Raw genomic sequence first — 11004 nt, 5'->3', positions numbered from 1 at the left:
GGCCTCACCTGTATGGCAAGCCCTAATGCCCAAATATGCTCAGACTATTTCAACGTGCGCTAAACAGTTTTCATCAGAGGTGTATTAAATACTTGAAAAAAGCAACTAAGTAAAAGTAGAAATAGCATAACTGAAAAAGACTTTGGTGAAAGTTAAAGTCACCCATAAGAAAATTACTTGAGTAAAAGTCTTAAAGTAGCTCACATTAATTTTTTTTAAAATTAGTATTAGTATAAGTATTTTATAGTACGCAAAGAAGCCACACAACCAAAAAATGTCCTTCCCTTGTTTTTTTTTATTTCACTTTCAGGTGAATGAAATGTGGTATAGAATACAACACCAAAAACAAACTGTCTTTCTTGCAAAATATAATTCCTTAATTATTTTAATTTGTAACGAGTAACGAGGTGGCAAATGTCAAAGTAACAAAGTAAAAATATATTTTTTGACTTTTAAATGTAGTGAAGTAAAAGTAAAAGTCCTGATTAAAAAAAAACGCAAGTAAAGTACAAATCCTAAAAAAAAGTAGTGTAATGAAGTACATCTGCTTCGTTTCTATACATCATTTAATCCATCTACACATATTTTCAGGGTTCCTGCTCTAAAATGATGGCGAGCTATTCACAATTAAATAAAAAAATACTGAAATTAATCATTTTTCCATAAAATAAACATGACACTTATATATAAAGTAAATTGATGCAATGGGCACTGTATTTATTTTATGACACCTATTTCATGAATATTTGAAACTCTTTAGGAGCCCTTTAGGAGGAGTTTTTGCTCCTAAAGGAGTTTGTTCCTTTGGCTTAAGGTTTTTCTCCCACTATGGAAGTTTTTACCTGCCATTGTTTATGTTATGTTTATGTAATAATTGCTCGGGGGTTCATGTTCTGAGTCTCTGGAAAGATCCTAGAGAAAACTTCTGTTGTAATAGATGCTATATAAATAAAATTGAATTGAATTGAATTGAAATATTTCACATTTATTAGTCAAACTTTTATTTTGTAATGTTACATTTACATATTTCAGGAAACACTTTTGCCACTTTTATTTCAGTGCCTTAGTAGTAGTAATGCAGATTTGTGAACCATGTTATTTTTATTTATTTAATTTATTTAGAATAGGGACAGTGCATATTAGTGCATATCCAGGGCTGAATTCATGTGTTTACTGACATTTATATAACATTAAAGTAGTTTTATAGATCAGTTCCTGAAAAACCTCAATGATACAGGTTTGGTCATTCCATTCTAATGGTTCCTCTATAAAGATGTTTCCCAACCCAGTCCCTCAAGGCACACTGTCCTGCACGTTTGAAGTGTTGATCTGCTCTAACACACCTGACACAAATTAGTGGTCCATCAACAGACTTAGATCTTAAAGAGCTGACAGGCCCACAGTGATCCAGTCACCTGTGTTTCAGTGGGGAAACGTCTAAAGTATGCAGGGCTGTGTGCACAGGACAGGGTTGGGAACGCTGCTCTACAAAATCCTCTAAACCCTCTTCAACAACAGGAACATCAGTCTGGGAATCTCAACAATAGGCCTCTTTAGGAAGAGGTTACACCATATGGAAAAATCTAAGGAGCGAGCTGAGACTTGTTTCTGAGACTCTGAGTTCATCTGGAAAGAAGTGCAAGAGCAGCCAGGTATCATCTGCCGAGCATGAAGCCACATGAGCAGAGGGAAGGGTGTTCATTGTAGAGAACAGGGGTCCCAGTACCAAGCCCTGAGGCTCCCCTGAGCAGATGGGAGGGGTTCACTATCTCCATATCATGTGAAAAAACATACAATTGCCATTGATTCAAACCAGGAGTGTTTCATGACTGGTTTTAGCAGGATTGGCAACATATGCATTGGCTTTGGCTCGTCCTTCAGTTATTTAAAGAAACTGTACTGGTTAAACTGAAACACATCAAAAGCTTTCTCAACATTACTGTCGTAACAGTGACATTGGCATGTGGTAACGCGGGTTGTGTAAATGAAGAAAATGAATTCCAAAACAAAAACCTGTCCTCCCAGCATCAGTGGGGGCTAGGCTGCAATAACATCATCTTACCTTTGAGAGAATAATATGGCCGAGTTGAAGCTAAATATTGTTTTTTTATAAACTTGCAAAAAAAAAAAAAAAACCCAAAAAATTAATTTTGGTTTGTTGGCCCATGTTGAGATAGCCTCTACTGGCTGTTGCTTGGACCCTTTTGGGGTTTGCTGGCTTCTGGGGATTGATTGGCCTCTTTTTGTGGTTGGTTGGCGTCTTTTGGGGGTTTGTGGGCTTCTATTAGGGGTTGGTTGGCCTCTTTTGGGGGTTTGTGGGCTTCTTTTGGGGGGTTGGTGTGTTGCTTCTTTTAGGGGTTCATTTGCCTCTTTTCAAGGTTGCTTGGAGTTATTTGGGGGTTGATTGCTTCTGTTAGGGGTTGATTGGAGGTTGTTGGTAGTTGGTTGAGTTATTTTAGTGGTTGGTTGCCCTCTTTTGGGGGTTGGTTGGCTTCTGGGGATTGATTGGCCTCTTGTCAGGGTATATTGGCATCTTTCTGTGGTGGGTTGGGTTATCTTAGTCGTTGGTTTGCCCTTTTGGGGGGGCTTGGCCTCTTTTGTGGGTGTGTTGCTTCTTTTAGGGGTTCATTTGCCTCTTTGCAAGGTTGCTTGGAGTTATTTGGTGGTTGATTGCTTCTGTTAGGGGTTGTTTAGAGGTTGTTGGTAGTTGGTTGAGTTCTTTTAGTGGTTGGTTGCCCTCTTTTGAGGGTTGGTTGGCTTCTGGGGATTGATTGGCCTCTTGTCAGGGTATATTGGCCTCTTTCTGTGGTGGGTTGGGTTATCTTAGTCGTTGGTTTGCCCCTTTGGGGGGGGGGGGTTGGCCTCTTTTGTGGGTGTGTTGCTTCTTTTATGGGTTCATTTGCCTCTTTTCAAGGTTGCTTGGAGTTATTTGGGGGTTGATTGCTTCTGTTAGGGGTTGATTGGAGGTTGTTGGTAGTTGGTTGAGTTCTTTTAGTGGTTGGTTGCCCTCTTTTGGGGGTTGGTTGGCTTCTGGGGATTGATTGGCCTCTTGTCAGGGTATATTGGCCTTTTTCTGTGGTGGGTTGGGTTATCTTAGTCGTTGGTTTGCCCCTTTGGGGGGGGGGGGGGTTGGCCTCTTTTGTGGGTGTGTTGCTTCTTTTAGGGGTTCATTTGCCTCTTTTCAAGGTCGCTTGGAGTTATTTGGTGGTTGATTGCTTCTGTTAGGGGTTGATTGGAGGTTGTTGGTAGTTGGTTGAGTTCTTTTAACAGTTGGTTGGCCTCTTTTGGGGGTTGGTTGGCTTCTGGGATTGATTGGCCTCTCCTGGGGATTGATTGGCCTCTTTTGGGGGTTGGGTGTGTGACGAGGTGGAGCAACTGAACCCAAAAGCAGCCAAATAGGGCAACGATTAACAGGATTTATTGTAACAAATGCAGGGACGAAGGAAATCCGGAGTCCAGAGATAAACCAAATGTTGAGAGAGAGTGCTGATCTATGGCTGGTGTGAGGCACGAAGGGACAGACTGGAAAAAACAGGCAAAGAGAAATAGAACCAAGGTAGTTTTACAAACAATCTTTCTTTTAAAATTCCTTCTTTCACTGGAGATATAATGTACCACTGCGTTGAAGCGATAATAGTGAGGCTCTGACATGGGCGTCAGTTTGATTTCAGAAGTGCTGGGGACATTTACCATAAACCTGAGTAAGGTTTGAAAAGTGCTGGGTACGAGCTAGGCCCATTACTTCCCAATTGAGGTTTCATGATAAATAATAGGCATTATTTGCATTAGATCAGGGGTTCTTAACCTTTCTGACCTTGGGGCCCAATTTTTACAGTACAGAGTGGCCCGGGGCCCGTTAAATATAAACACTGTATAGCAGGGGTATTCAACTAAAACTTTAAGAGGTCCATTTAGAGAAAATTTACTCAAGCGAAGGTCCAGAACATCATAATATATATATATATATATATATATATATATATATATATATATATATATATATATATATATATATATATATATATATATATATATATATATATATATATATGTGTGTGTGTGTGTGTGTATATATTCAAGTAGCCTCATAGTTGTATCAACATCTGCATCTGACTGTTATATTAAAAAAAGTACATATTTGCCAATTAACATGTTTAACTTGAATTAAACATATTTTTTTCTCTTAAAAATAAAGTAGATTTTATTTTATTTTTCAAATGCTATCTTATTTTATTTCTCTACCAGCAGTTTGAATTTCCCCTTTTCTTTGTTAATTGTCTCAACACATTTTTATACTAAATTAATATAAACACATCTTAACAATTTAACAGTAATCTTATGCCCCCACTTTCTGTCGTTCAGTGAGAGAACTGAGCTCTAATTTCTCCTGTCAGGACTTTAAATCTGGGCTGGATGGTGTCAGGTTCTCATATGCATGTGGAGGTGCTCATTGATGAGCCTGAAACGATATTTAGTTTTAATTATGTTCACTGTGGAGAAAGCTGCTTCACAGCTGTATCTGGACCCAAACATGGGCAGGATGTTTTAAGATGGTCAGTTTATTTTTCTGTGACTTCAGTTCAGACTTGAGTGGATATGTTTGATGAAAAACTTTGTGTTTTGTTTCAGTGGCGTTTCACTTTCGCACTTTGAACGCCACGGTCTCTGAACGTATGAGACACTGGTTTTGTCCCAGTTGAAGACTGAACAGGATGAATTTGTCCATTCCGGGTTGCATATTTAAAAATACAGCGAGGACAAAACTTAGTTTGATTTTACTTTAAGTTATTTACATTAATCAGTTGTCAGGACTCAGTGTGTCGGGTTTCATCCGAGCCTGATCAGCTGCGACGGGCACAGCCCGCACCGCAGCTCTCTGGTCGCGCTGCAGCAGTTACTTTCTGATGCTTTTTCGAAAGCCCGAACAGTCCAGTCCAGCAGACACGACAGCCCACGCATCTACATCTACCATCCTTCAGCAGTAACGACGGAGCCCACCGCCCGAGCGGCAGCCTCAGCCGACCTCCCCGGCCGCGGGGACGCGCCGGGATAAATGATGACGCCGCGCTCGCTCGCTCTGGGCGCAGACCCAATTAATCGATCCCTAATCCTGGCGGATCTAAACTTACTCTGTGCAAAATGAAGGATTTTCTCTGTAAAGACACACCATTTCTCTTACTATTACGCGTACAGCTAGCTGAGTGTCTTCTTCTCCTCATTTGGTGGGGAGTTGCTATGCAGTCCCGCGGCCCTCGCGGCCCACACGTACAAAACAGAATTTTTTTTGGCGGCCCACTAGATGGCGCTCGCGGCCCAAGTGTGGGCCGCGGCCTTATGGTTAAGAATCACTGCATTAGATGATGCGTATTGACGCGATATTGTCCCCATATTAAAAGCCATCTGCGCGGTCTTATTTAGGTTGTCGGAAACATCATATACATATTGCAAGCCTTTTATTATTTTAATATTGCTGATCATGGCTTACAGTTTAAGAAAACTCAAATATCCTATCTCAAAAAATTTGAATATTCTGGGAATCTTAATCTTAAACTGTAAACCATAATCAGCAATATTAAAATAATAAAAGGCTTGCAATATTTCAGTTGATTTGTAATGAATCCAGAATGTATGACATTTTTGGACTCCAGAAAAATAAAGGACTTTATCACAATATTCTAATTTTCTGAGACAGTCCTGTAAACTTGTTTATGTCGTTGTGCTGAACCACTTGGGAATATCCACGGTTACTTTGTATTAACGGAGCAGCAGAGAGCAGCGTCTTGCTGCTGCAGGAAACTGCGCGCTGGAAGCAGATGAGTGACGGACACTGGCTGATTTATGGTTCCGCGTTGCACCAACGCAAAGCGTACGGCGTAGGATACGCAGGGATGCGAACGTACGGTACGCGACGCTGCGTAACCTACGCCGTAGGCTACGCCGTCGATTTAACGCGGAACCATAAATCAGGCGCATTTGTCAGTTTTTTCAGACTGTTCGTCTTTTCAACTGAGCATGAAGACACATAAACTGAGGGTGCAATGCTTATGCACCCTCGTAGAACCGGGCCTGCGGAACGCAACTTTTAATTCCCAATTCCCAACTCCTACCTGGAGGTGAAGCCCGAGTCCTCCCCGCAGCGCTGTCTGGCACACACATAAAAAGATCGGGCACAGACGCAGCAGGTCCTGTTGTCCCGCCACTAAGATTTTGCTGGCCTTAAAGGGATTGTGACATGAAAAACACATTCTTCTTGATTTTTTGTGTTTTGTTGGGTGTCTTGACATCAATTACACCCAAAAAACAACGAACTTTTAACATTCAGTGTATTGTGTGCTTTCTGGGATTTTCCGCATAACTGTGCAAAAACGGCTCACCTGGTTTGCTGGCGGGCCGTTACGTAACGGCCCGCTAAATCACCGCCCCCTCCACCCAGCTCCTTGCCTACTCTCCTCTCCAGTGCACCATAAAGGCTGATTTATGGTTCCGCGTTACACCGACGCAGAACCTACGGCGAAGGGTTACGCGGCGACGCGCACCATACGCTGAACCCTACGGCGTATGCTCTGCGTCGATTTAACGCGGAACCATAAATCAGGCTTAACACGGAGCTGTTTACAGCCTATTCTGTTCTCATCAGCGGAGGAAAACTGCTAAGAAGACCCGCGGCCACTGACTGGACTTAAGATAAGGGGACACTTTATTTACATGCCTTTATTTTTATGATTGTTTGCTGTGGTTCGCCCTCCTGCTTTTCCGTGCATGCTTTGCCTGTCGCTTCCGACGCCGCTGTGAGCGTATGGCTGGAGGAGGAGGAGGTTGGGAGGAGGAGCGGAGCAATGATTGACAGGAAAGGGGGGAAAGGAAGCATTTTTCACGGCGCAAAAAAACACTGTAATAAAAAGCCAGGAAAAGAGTACTAGAGTGAAGTTTTTCTTGTTAAACTCTTTTAGACACATTTGAGGGATGTTGGCCAAGACATTTAATAGTGTTAAAAGCATGTTAAAAATGATGTCACAATACCTTTAATGTTTCCTGTGTTTTATTTTGTTCATTATTGATCAATTTAGTGTTGATGTGTGTGTGACAGACGTGTGTATGGGGCGTTAATAAAAATACGGGACAAATCGCGTCTTAATTAATTTTTTTTTTTTTTTTTTTTTTTTTTTTTTTAAGTGGTGGGGACAAATCTGCTCGTCAGACAAAGTGGTGGGGACGCGTCCCCACCGTCCCCGCCGTAAATGACGCGCCTGGGCTCTGAGGCTGAAGTCTGCAGCGGTCTTATGGGCCAGGAGATGCTGATTGGCAGCAGGTGGGTGCAACCAGTCTCAGTGCCTCAGGCAGGACATTGGAGCCTTTTGAGGGTTTCTTGGAGAGCCTTTTGGGTGTTGATTGGAGTCTTTTGGTGTCTTTTGGCTTCCTTTGGCAGTTGTTTCGCCTCTTTCTGTGGTTTGTTGGCTTTTTGGGGGGGTTTATGTTTATGTTTATTGAAGGATCCCCATTAGAGACACATGACTGAGCCTCTAGTCTTCCTGGGGTCCTGAATAAAACAAATACAATACAAATGTACAGCTAAAAATACAATTTAAAATAAAAACAGAAAATAAAAATATAAAATAAAATACAAAGAACACAGATACAAAGAGCAAATTCACATTATAAATCAAAAGAACAGATTTACAAATCACAGTTATGTACTTGGCAAATTGGCTAGGTATATCTTGATATTCTTTTTGAAAGTAATTTTGCTATGTATTGTAGAAAATATATTTTTGGGCAGTGCATTCCAGAGGGTTATTGACCTATATATACCAGTATGTTTCAGACAGTTTGATTTAGGTGTTGTTTGTATTCTTATGTTACCAGAAGCTGCTCCCCTGGTGTTGTAACCATGTTCAGAAGTCATTTCTAACTGGTGAGCCAAGCTATACGGCTTGCCAGTGGAAATAATGTTCCGCAGTAGCATTATAAGACTCACTGCTAATTTCTTTTCAACCATTAGCCATGCCAGATGTTCATGCATATAACTAATACTTGTCATGTATGAACAGCCTAATGCCAGACGAGCCGCTTTATTCTGCGCAATCTGCAACTTTTTCAAATCAGATTGTGTAGCTGATGACCAGATAACAGGGCAGTATTCTAAATGAGACAAAACCAAAGAATGAATAACAGATTTCATTATCGAGGGAGTGATGAATGCAGAACACTTCCTAGTCATACCAATTCCTCTTCCCATTTTGACGACAATATTATTTATATGTTTGGACCAAGATAGAGAGCTATCTATAGTTACTCCCAGAAGTTTTATAGTGTTCACCTGTTCTATTTGTGTGGTGCCAATTGACAGTTTTAACTGAGGACTCTTACCTAACATGTGTCTAGATCCAAGCACAATGGCCTTTGTCTTAGAAATATTTAACACCAGCTTGTTGCTCTCAATCCATTTGTAAATGTCTGCTAAAGCCATATTTAAGGTGTCAGTTACAGCTTGCTCAGATGTGTCCGCGCTATATAATGTTGTGTCATCGGCATACATAATTGTATTAACATTATTTATACCCAATGGTAAATCGTTTGTGAAAATAGAGTATAGCAAAGGCCCTAGGCAGCTACCTTGTGGAACTCCACAGTTAATGGGGTTCCATTTTGAATAGCTGCCATTAAAGAAGACACTCTGTTTCCTCCCTGAGAGATAATGAATAAACCAAGATAATGCATTGGAGGTGAAACCATAACACTGTAACTTATCTACAAGCAAGGTGTGATCAATTACATCAAAAGCAGCACTAAAATCCAGCATAACAGCACCTACTAATTTCCTATTATCCATAGAAGATAACCAATCGTCATTCATTTGTAAAAGTGCAGTGCTTGTGGAATGACCTTCCCTGTAAGCATGCTGGAAGGGTGAGAGTAAATCATTATTGGAAAAGTAGTCCATGACCTGTTTGAATACAATTTTTTCTATTATTTTGCTTAGCAACGGTAAAATACTGATAGGACGGCTGTTTGGACCAGTAAATGTTTTATTCTTGTCTTTTGGAAGTGGGATGATTTTAGCATCCTTCCATACCATTGGATGTACCCCTCTATTTAAACACTGATTGAATATATGACATATAGGAGTAGCTACAGAATGTACCACAAGTTTCAATATTCTACTGTCTAAGTTGTCTGTACCAGAACAAGTGGAATCTGCTTGTGACATGATTAATTTCAGAACCGTTTCCCTATCAATCTGATTAAAGCTAAAGAGACAGTTTTTGTCTTTCATAATGTCTTTCTTTATAAGTGTATGTGATAGTGAACCATCGCTACTTTGTTGACCTTCTCTTAATTTATCAACTTTATTTTTTAAAAAATCATTAAAATGGTTTGCAATATCATACGGTTTTGTCATGAACTTCCCCCCAGATTGTATGAATGAAATTGATGTATTTGATTTTCTGCCCATTATTTCATTCAGTGTTGACCATAGTTTTTTCCCATCATTTTTTGTTTCATTAATCCTATGTTTATAATACTCTTTCTTTTTCTTTGTATTTAACCTTGTTACTTTGTTCCTTAATTGACAGTAGATTTGTCTGTCTGATTTCAAACCCAGTTTGTTTGCTGTTTTCTTTGCATTATCCCTCAATGTCATTAAATCAAAGATCTCTTTATCCAGCCATGGAGCACCTTTAGGGTTGGTTGGCCTATTTTGGGGGTCGGGTCTCCTCTGAGGGTTGTTTTGGGGGGTTGGCTGGCTTGTAGTAGTTGATTGGCCTCTTTTGGGGTTGCTTGGATCCTTTAGGTGTTGCTTGGAGCCATTTGGGTTTTTATTGCAGTGTTTTGGGGGTTGATTTGATTTGATTTGATTTGATTTGATTTGATTTGATTTGATTTGATTTGATTTGATTTGATTTGATTTGATTCAACTAGCAGTGAAAGCCAGGGCTCCACTGAAATAAGAGCAGAATTTTACAGCAATCAATAAAAAACATACAATTTTAAAATATACAATTTCAAAGTTAAAAATATTTCATTTAAGTGCAACCATGCAATGTTCATTAGCAGTCATGCTGTGTCTTTGCTATCTAAATAATGTAATCAAACAGTGTAACTGCAGTATGCAGGACTGAGTTTTTCAACCTGCAGGTCTTGGCCTTGGGTTCAGCCAGCTTGTGCTGATTCCTCAATGTCTTGGCAGTACAGCTGCCTCGTGTCGGAGGTAGCAGGTCATGCAAAGGGTGTTGCTCATCATGCATGTCCCTGACCAGCTTCACTGAAGCTTCCTCCCTGCTGGTCTGGAGTAATGGTACAGTAAAGGTTGTGAGATCTTACCAGCTCTTTTTCTGATGATCTTGCAGGCGCGTGTTTGTACTCGCTCTAGCTCTGCCTGTTGTGTTTTAGAGCAGCCCACCAAGACCACTGAGCTGTATTCCAGACACGGCCTGATGAGAGTGGTGTAGAGCATGCGTATCCGAGATACTTTGTTGTCTCCCCAACAGGTACATCCTGTCCTCCCAGTATCAATGGAAGAGGTTGTGGTGGGTCGAACGCAAAACATATTCGTAGCTCATCCAACTTTTTCCTGTTGAGCAACATTTTGTTCTTTACTGCTCATTCATCCAGCATTTGTGCTTCCAGGTGCGTTGATAGGCTAGATGTGATGTTGGATATGAGGATTGCTCTTGACAGCCCAATGACATCTGCATATCCCACATCAAGGGTGTCCTAAAACACAGCATCCCTGGTGGCCATATAGAGGAGGAAGACATATGGGGATACTACCCTCCCTTGTGGCACCCCAGATGTAACCTCAATCCAGGGGCTATGAGGCCCATTTTCTACCACTCTTTGTCTTCTCCCTGTGATGTAACTGTGTATCCAGGCTGTCAGAGATGAACACAATTCCAAGTCCAATATATTTTGCATTAGGGTCCCATGGTCAATTCGGTCGAACGCCTTTGACATATCTGCCAGCAGTATTCTCACCATTGTTGGTTTGGAGTCAGTTTCAGT

The sequence above is a fragment of the Cololabis saira genome, chromosome 4, assembly GCF_033807715.1.
Source record: "Cololabis saira isolate AMF1-May2022 chromosome 4, fColSai1.1, whole genome shotgun sequence".
Taxonomy (NCBI): domain Eukaryota; kingdom Metazoa; phylum Chordata; class Actinopteri; order Beloniformes; family Belonidae; genus Cololabis; species Cololabis saira.
The sequence above is the reverse complement of the archived record's forward strand: the minus strand, read 5'-3'. Positions refer to the sequence as shown.